The sequence below is a fragment of the Natator depressus genome, chromosome 6 (assembly GCF_965152275.1).
Source record: "Natator depressus isolate rNatDep1 chromosome 6, rNatDep2.hap1, whole genome shotgun sequence".
Classification (NCBI taxonomy): Eukaryota; Metazoa; Chordata; order Testudines; family Cheloniidae; genus Natator; species Natator depressus.
In genome coordinates this window covers 6,928,207-6,936,545 of record NC_134239.1, presented here as the reverse complement: position 1 = coordinate 6,936,545, position 8,339 = coordinate 6,928,207, and the positions used below count along the sequence as shown (strand labels likewise).

General features: G+C 46.6%; 1 protein-coding gene across 1 annotated transcript in view; it reads left to right on the top strand.

Annotated features, from left to right (window-relative positions):
• The window catches only part of LOC141989307 (uncharacterized), a 191,044-nt gene that overhangs the window by 166,604 nt on the left and 16,101 nt on the right, over window positions 1–8,339 (top strand). The gene's annotated exons all lie outside the window — the stretch shown is intronic.

Genomic DNA, 8,339 nt, shown 5'->3' with positions numbered 1-8,339 from the left:
AGGTCATCTAGTCCAACCCCCTGCTCGAAGCAGGACCAATTCCCAGTTAAATCATCCCAGCCAGGGCTTTGTCAAGCCTGACCTTAAAAACCTCTAAGGAAGGAGATTCTACCACCTCCCTAGGTAACGCATTCCAGTGTTTCACCACCCTCCTAGTGAAAAAGTTTTTCCCAATATCCAATCTAAACCTCCCCCATTGCAACTTGAGACCATTACTCCTCGTTCTGTCATCTGCTACCATTGAGAACAGCCTAGAGCCATCCTCTTTGGAACCCCCTTTCAGGTAGTTGAAAGCAGCTATCAAATCCCCCCTCATTCTTCTCTTCTGCAGACTAAACAATCCCAGCTCCCTCAGCCTCTCCTCATAAGTCATGTGCTCTAGACCCCTAATCATTTTTGTTGCCCTTCGCTGGACTCTCTCCAATTTATCCACATCCTTCTTGTAGTGTGGGGCCCAAAACTGGACACAGTACTCCAGATGAGGCCTCACCAGTGTCGAATAGAGGGGAACGATCACGTCCCTCGATCTGCTCGCTATGCCCCTACTTATACATCCCAAAATGCCATTGGCCTTCTTGGCAACAAGGGCACACTGCTGACTCCTATCCAGCTTCTCGTCCACTGTCACCCCTAGGTCCTTTTCCGCAGAACTGCTGCCTTGCCATTCGGTCCCTAGTCTGTAGCGGTGCATTGGGTTCTTCCATCCTAAGTGTAGGACCCTGCACTTATCCTTATTGAACCTCATCAGGTTTCTTTTGGCCCAAACCTCCAATTTGTCTAGGTCCTTCTGTATCCTATCCCTCCCCTCCAGCGTATCTACCACTCCTCCCAGTTTAGTATCATCTGCAAATTTGCTGAGAGTGCAATCCACACCATCCTCCAGATCATTTATGAAGATATTGAACAAAACCGGCCCCAGGACCGACCCCTGGGGCACTCCACTTGACACCGGCTGCCAACTAGACATGGAGCCATTGATCACTACCCGTTGAGCCCGACAATCTAGCCAGCTTTCTACCCACCTTATAGTGCATTCATCCAGCCCATACTTCTTTAACTTGCTGACAAGAATACTGTGGGAGACCGTGTCAAAAGCTTTGCTAAAGTCAAGAAACAATACATCCACTGCTTTCCCTTCATCCACAGAACCAGTAATCTCATCATAAAAGGCGATTAGATTAGTCAGGCATGACCTTCCCTTGGTGAATCCATGCTGACTGTTCCTGATCACTTTCCTCTCGTGTAAGTGCTTCAGGATTGATTCTTTGAGGACCTGCTCCATGATTTTTCCAGGGATTGAGGTGAGGCTGACTGGCCTGTAGTTCCCAGGATCCTCCTTCTTCCCTGACTGAGAAGTCAGAGGGGATGCAGCACGTGGCTGCCATCTGCAGGGTCCCTGGGCCAGGACCCTGAGTGGTGGGTGGGCCTGGGTCCCTCCCACCCCCACTCGCCACTGAGGAAGTGGCTGGACCGTCCGAGTGGGGTACAGACACTCCCTGGGTTACGCAAGACCCAACTTACACAAATCCACACTTACCGAAAAAGCTCCATAAGCTAGAAATAGGAGTGTGGGCTTTTTTGTTTGGGATTTTTTCTTTTTTGCGCAATGGTCAGGTATACATTTCTGACTTATGCAAAGCTCAAGTTATGCAATGTGTTCCGGAACGACTGCGTAAGTCAGGGAGCGACTGTACTGTCTCCGGGAAGGGGGGAGCACAGAGTATGGCACTGCCAGAGGGCTGGGTCCTGAAGAGGACGCCCCGATCCTTGGAGCGACACAGCTCCAGGAGCCGAAGTGCTGGCGGGCGAGATGCCACCAAGAGCCAGTGTACTTGACCTGTGGAGCCGATCTGCAAGATGACCAGCAGGAGGTGCTAGCGGGGTGAGTCCCACCCTGTCACAGGGCCCTATAAGTACCTAAACCAAAGTGAACCACTGCCCAGGCAGATTCTCCATGAACTGGAACCTGTCAGTCGAGTTTGAGAGGTCTCACAATGACAAAGAGACATCCAAGATTATCTTAAATTTTTTTTAAAAAAGAGCTTAAATAACTGCCCTGGCTTTTCTTCACAATGCACCGAAGCTTTATTTCACTCAGCAGATACCTCTATATCAGGGGTTCTCAAACTTCATTGCATCGCAACCCCCTTCTGACGACAAAAATTACTACATGACCTCAAGCGGGGCAGGGGGGCGAAGCCTGAGCCCGCTCCGGGCAAGGGGGCAGAGCTTAAGCCTAAACCTGAGCCCTGCCACACCGGGCAGAGGGGCCAGAGCTGTAGCCCTTGGGTTTCAGCCCTGGGTGGTGGAGCTTGGGCTTCGGCCCCAAGCCCCAGGAAGCTAACAGCAGCACCCCGACCCCATGAAAACAGGGTTGCGACCCACTTTGGGGTCCCAACCCACAGTTTGAGCACCCCTGCTCTAGATCAATGGACAGATAAGTATTCCTTTTAGCAAACACACCCAATTAGTGTTTTGCCATGTCTGGACCACAGAGGTCAATGATTTCACATGCATAGCCACTTTCTTGAGAAAAGATTGAGGCAGGGACCTGATAACGGTCTTCAAGTATGTTCAGGGCTGTTATAAAGAGGACAGGGATCAATTGTTCGCCGTGTCCACTGAAGGTAGGACCAGAAGCAATGGGCTTAATCTGCAACAAGGGAAATTTAGGTTAGCTAGTAGGAAAAACTTTATAAAGATAGTTAAGCTCTGGAACAGGCTCCCAAAGGAGGTTGTGGAATCCCTTTCATTGGACGCCTTTAAGAACAGGTTGGACAAACTCCTGTCAGGGATGCTCTACATTTACTTGGTCCTGCCTCAGTGCAAGGGGCTGAACTGGATGACCTCTCAAAGTCGTGTCCAGCCCTACATTTCTGTGAGATTTAGATTTTCGTAGAATCACACTCTACTCCCATCCCAGAGCTGAGGTGTGACTACTGTCGACCTTGCTGGAGCCCTAGGCATAACTAACAGTGTGAACCAAAGGCTGTGAACCAGAGTAGGCCTGGCCTTGGCAAAATAACGCCACATTAGGTATTTGCTAACCAAGTAAGCACATGCCTGACCAGAGAGGATGGTAGGAGAACACCCAGAGTTCTCCAGTAACTATGTAAACACACTCTTAAGAGATGGCCCAGGAACACACCGACCCCTCGTAAGATAAGGATGGGATGATGGGACAATGGATGAGGATGTTTTGTTCGAATCAGCAGGTACAAGGAGAAGGGGGGTAACTAGCGACATCAGGAGCATCATACGTAACTTGTTTGTATGAATGTAAAAAGGGGGAAGTCCTAGGAGGGGCATCTTTGTCCAGCCCAGGAGGCAGCATCCTGGTGTGCTGGCTGAGCTGGTATCATTGGGGCAGGGATAGATGTGTTCGTGTACCTGTAAGCACAGAGCCAGGGCACTAGGAGTGTGCTTCATCGACAATAAACCTGGCCGAGCGCCTTCACCACCGAACCGAGCCTGTGGCCTTTCCTTATGAGGAACATCGTGGTTTGCTGAATCAGCAGCCTGCGCGCTCTCCTTGTGCAGCGAACACCGGAGCGCCAAGACCAGCTTGGCAGCCCTGACAGCGTTGCCATGGCACCAACACTGCCATCTTGGCTGGCGCCCTGGGGACTGAACTGGGGACCTCCAGGGCTAAAAGCATAAGCTGCTATATCACGGGCTAAAAAGGCAAGCTTCCCTCCTTGGGGGAGAATTAACCAGTGGAACAACTTACCAAGGGCTGTGGTGGATTCTCCATCACTGGCTGTTTTAAAATCAAGATATTCCCCCCCCACAACCCCCACCAAAAGGTCTGCTCTTGTTCCAAAGGAATGATTTTGGGGGAGTTCTATGGCTTGTGTTGCATATGAGCTCAGGTTAGATGTTTGCAATGGTCCTTTCTGGTCTAGTAATCTGTTAATCACACCCTCTGTGGCTCAGCACAGAGGGGTACCTGCGTCATACACTCACCAGGGTGAGACATTGTGGATAGTGGTCTGAGAACATTCGCTCAATTTGCAGCGGCCCTCAACAATCCTAACAGAATCTTAGGAACCATTAGAAAAGGAACAGTAAATATCATAATGCCTCTCTCTATATATCCATGGTACACCCACACCTTGAATACGGTGTGCAGTTCTAGTCTCCCCATCTCAAAAAAGATATATTAGAAATGGAAAAGGTACAGAGAAGGGCCACAAAAATGATTAGGGACAGCTTCCCTGGGAGGAGAGATTAAAGACTGGGCCTGCTCATCTTAGAAAAGGGGTGACTAAGGGAGGATATGACAGAGGTCTATAAAATCATGACTGGTGTGGAGAAAGTGAATAGGGAATTGTTGTTTGCCCCTTCACGTAACAAGAACCAGGGGTCACCCAATGAAATTAATAAGCAGCAGGTTTTAAAAAAACCAAAAGGAAGTATTTCTTCACACAGCGCAGAGAATTAGCTAAGTTCATGGAGGATAGGTCCATCAATAACTAGTAGCCAAGATGGTCAGGGATGTGACCGCATACTCTGGGTATCCCTAAGCCTCTCACTGCCAGAAGCTGGGCGTGGATGACAGGGGATGGATCACTCGATAATTGTCCTGGTCTGCTCATTCCCTCTGAAGCACCTGGCATTGGCCACTGTCAGAAGAGAGGACACTGAGCTAGATGGACCATTGGTCTGACCCAGTATGGCCATTCTTAGGTTAAGCATATTGGCTGGGGAGTGGTTGTCTGAGGACGCCACTGTCCGTGCTCTGGGGCTACCCAAAAGGATCCAGCCTTCAGGGCAGGGGAGGTACCATGGGTGGGGTGACCCTTGTCACCAGTGGCCCTATTCACACCTCCCCCACAATCCTCCATGCCAGGCAGATCAGCAGATGGTAAGGGGGCGACTCATTCTTCCCATCGTTGTGCCAGCAGAGCCGTAGAAGGGATACAGGAGAAAGGTGGATCTTGGTGTGCAAGGTGAACCAGGGCAGTGCCTCCAGAGAGGCGTCAGCTCTGTAGAAAGAAAGCGCCCTGGCTTCATAGTCCAGGTAGACGCCGATCTACCCTGGCAGCTCGTCCACCTCTAATTCCTAGAAGGAGGTGTAGAAGGCTCCGTAGCTCTTCCCTTCCTTGCAGCTGGTCATCCAGTAGCCGCCCTGGTTGCTGCGTGCCCTGGTGCTGAAGAATTCTTATCATATAGATTCTTATCATATAGAACCTGTTCCCCGGACCATATTAATAAACCCGCTTGACATTGGTTATTTGCTCTCTTGAGCATATTTCAAAACAAAATAATGAACCAAAGTGTGGCCAAGCAATTGACTATACAATGTATCAACCAATTGGCAAGCCGAGCTAGGAACCAGCTAACTAAAAATAGTCAGTCAAACCATGCAGTGTGGGATTGCAACCTGAGTGCTGCTTGGAGGGGACTTTTGTTTAATCCCATAGTGGTGGGACACTAGTGTGGGTGAATCTCCAGTACACCCGTGCAGCTGGCCAAGCCAAAGCGGGCCATAAGCGCTCAGACATTTCCAGTATGCTCAGGAGGGGCTGCTGGGACTTTTAATAATAAGCACTAATGTGGCAAAACACCTTTTTAAAAGCAACCAGTTTTATAGATGAGTGCTTTATTAGGCACTCTAGGCAAAACACCAATATATTAGGAATTCCTGGACAAAAAGCCACACTTTAAGTGTACAGATAACAAATTTAAAGCCATGGCAAATAAAAGTGAGAGGCAGGAGACAGAATCCTTTGTTATACGGTTTGTAAATTGTCATGTTGGTCCTTTGTTTGGGCTCGATAGTGGGAATAATCTTAGAATCATAGAATATCAGGGTTGGAAGGGACCTCAGGAGGTCCTCTAGTCCAACCCCTGCTCAAAGCAGGACCAATCCCCAACTAAATCATCCCAGCCAGGGCTTTGTCAAGCCTGACCTTAAAAACTTCTACGGAAGGAGATTCCACCACCTCCCTAGGTAACGCATTCCAATGTTTCACCACCCTCCTAGTGAAAAAGTTTTTCCTAATATCCATCCTAAACCTCCCCCACTGCAACTTGAGACCATTACTCCTTGTTCTGTCATCTGCTACCACTGAGAACAGTCTAGATCCATCCTCTTTGGAACCCCCTTTCAGGTAGTTGAAGGCTGCTATCAAATCCCCCCTCATTCTTCTCTTCTGCAGACTAAACAATCCCAGTTCCCTCAGCCTCTCCTCATAAATCATGTGTTCCAGTCCCCTAATCATTTTTGTTCCCCTCCGCTGGACGTTTTCCAATTTTTCCACATCCTTCTTGTAGTGTGGGGCCCAAAACTGGACACAGTACTCCAGATGAGGCCTCACCAATGTCGAATAGAGGGGAAAGATCACATCCCTCGATCTGCTGGCAATGCCCCTACTTATACAGCCCAAAATGCCGTTAGCCTTCTTGGCAACAAGGGCACACTGTTGACTCCTATCCAGCTTCTCGTCCACTGTAACCCCTAGGTCCTTTTTGCAGAACTGCTGCCTAGCCATTCGGTCCCTAGTCTGTAGCAATGCATGGGATTCTTCCGTCCTAAGTGCAGGACTCTGCACTTGTCCTTGTTGAACCTCATCAAATTTCTTTTGGATTTCTTAATCCATGGAGTCGTGTGTGTAACCTGTTTAAACTGGAAACGGAGGGGGGAAGTATAAAAGGGAAAGGTAAGGAGCAAAATGGTATCGCAATGGGTTTCCTCACGTGTTTAGTATTAAACAATGAAGTAAGTGCGCTGACAAAGAACTTAGAACTGGAACATATCAAAATAGGAAATGAAAACAGCACGTGGAAGGTATCAGCAACTGCAGTACCCCTCAGACCTCCAGTTTACAAGAAATGAAGGGAAGACTAGGAGATTGTCAGGAGAGATGCAGCCAGCAAGAGGGGGGAAAAAAATTAGGGTGGCAAAGACAGGCTAAAAATCTTAAAAATACGCATGGAGTTGCCCAGAGACAGTTAACTGCAGCAGGGGCAGGCACTCCTGTTACCCATCTGGCATGCCGACAAAGAGCAACAAGTCCTGGGGGAACAAATTCTGGTTTTGAGGGAAGAGGTAGAAACCGGTTCCCAACTCCCTGCTCTAATTCACAGAACCCCACTCCGTGCTCAGGGCTAATAACATAATCTTACATACAGGGAACATTTTTCCTTGATGTCCTTTCTCAGTTTGCTAAACGTCTTGCTGCTGTGTGTACTTTAAAATGACTTCACAGAGTTAACTACTCTCTCTTGGCTCATGTCTCCCTCCCTTCCTAGATTGCTTTCTCCTGGCTTCTGCCCTCGGTTTTAAAAGTTATAGTTATTACGTGCCAAGCAACAGAAATGCTCACTTTGCTTCTAATCCTAGCCACTAATATATGAACTTGTGTGTTCCTTATTTCTACAGAGTAGTATTCTTAAAAGTAGTAAAAAGTAATGAAAACTGATTTCAGTTAAACAACAAAGTGGGCAAATAACTTAATAGGGATTTTTATCAATGCTTAATAAAAGCTTTAAATAAAAAGATAATAACTTGCCTAGTTTAGTGTTTAATTCCTTTGTTCATTTGTTTTCCAAAATGCATTGCCTTAATGACTTTAAGCTCTGAATAGCTTATCTTGTATAGTTATAAATACAATTCTGGCACTATTTGTCTTTAACTGTAAGTTTATCCTATATGTCATGTATGTTGTCCTGTGTTGTTGTGTCAAGTAACTAATTTTTGTTTTTATTTTGTTGCAACAAAAGCCAATTTTATACTCCTAATTATATAAAAATATTTTTTATAGAAGTGGTACCACACTATTTTATGGTTGGGTTATAACCATAATACCAATTAAATTTTTTTGCAAAGTTCAAAAAGGCCTCAGTTATAAATATATGTACATATATTTCTGTCTCAGTAAATAATACAGTTGCAAACAAAAAGTTTAATTATTATTAATTAAAGGCTTTTTATTTAAAGAAGAAAAAACCGCAGGAGTAAAACCTCAACATTAATGCGAAAGTATTAACAAAATGCAATTTTCATTTTGGGGTTTTTAATTAACTTCTTTGCACCTTTATTAACTTAAAATATAGTTATAAAAATGTTATAGCAAAAATGTCTAAAAATGTATATTATGTCTGGTTGTGTTACAAAAAGTTAAAGGTAACCAAACAATTTCAACAGGTTTCTACCTTTGACTCCCAAGCACAACCAAGTGTCATAAGAGTTTAATACCCGCAGAGTGTTTACATCAACCTCTATGTCATGGGGGTGCCCCTCCTCCTGGTCACTCTGGGGATTAGCTCTGGCTAGGCTTTGCACCCTCTCTCCTGTAGTCCTCTCACCCTGCCGAACCCTCTCTCTCCAGGAA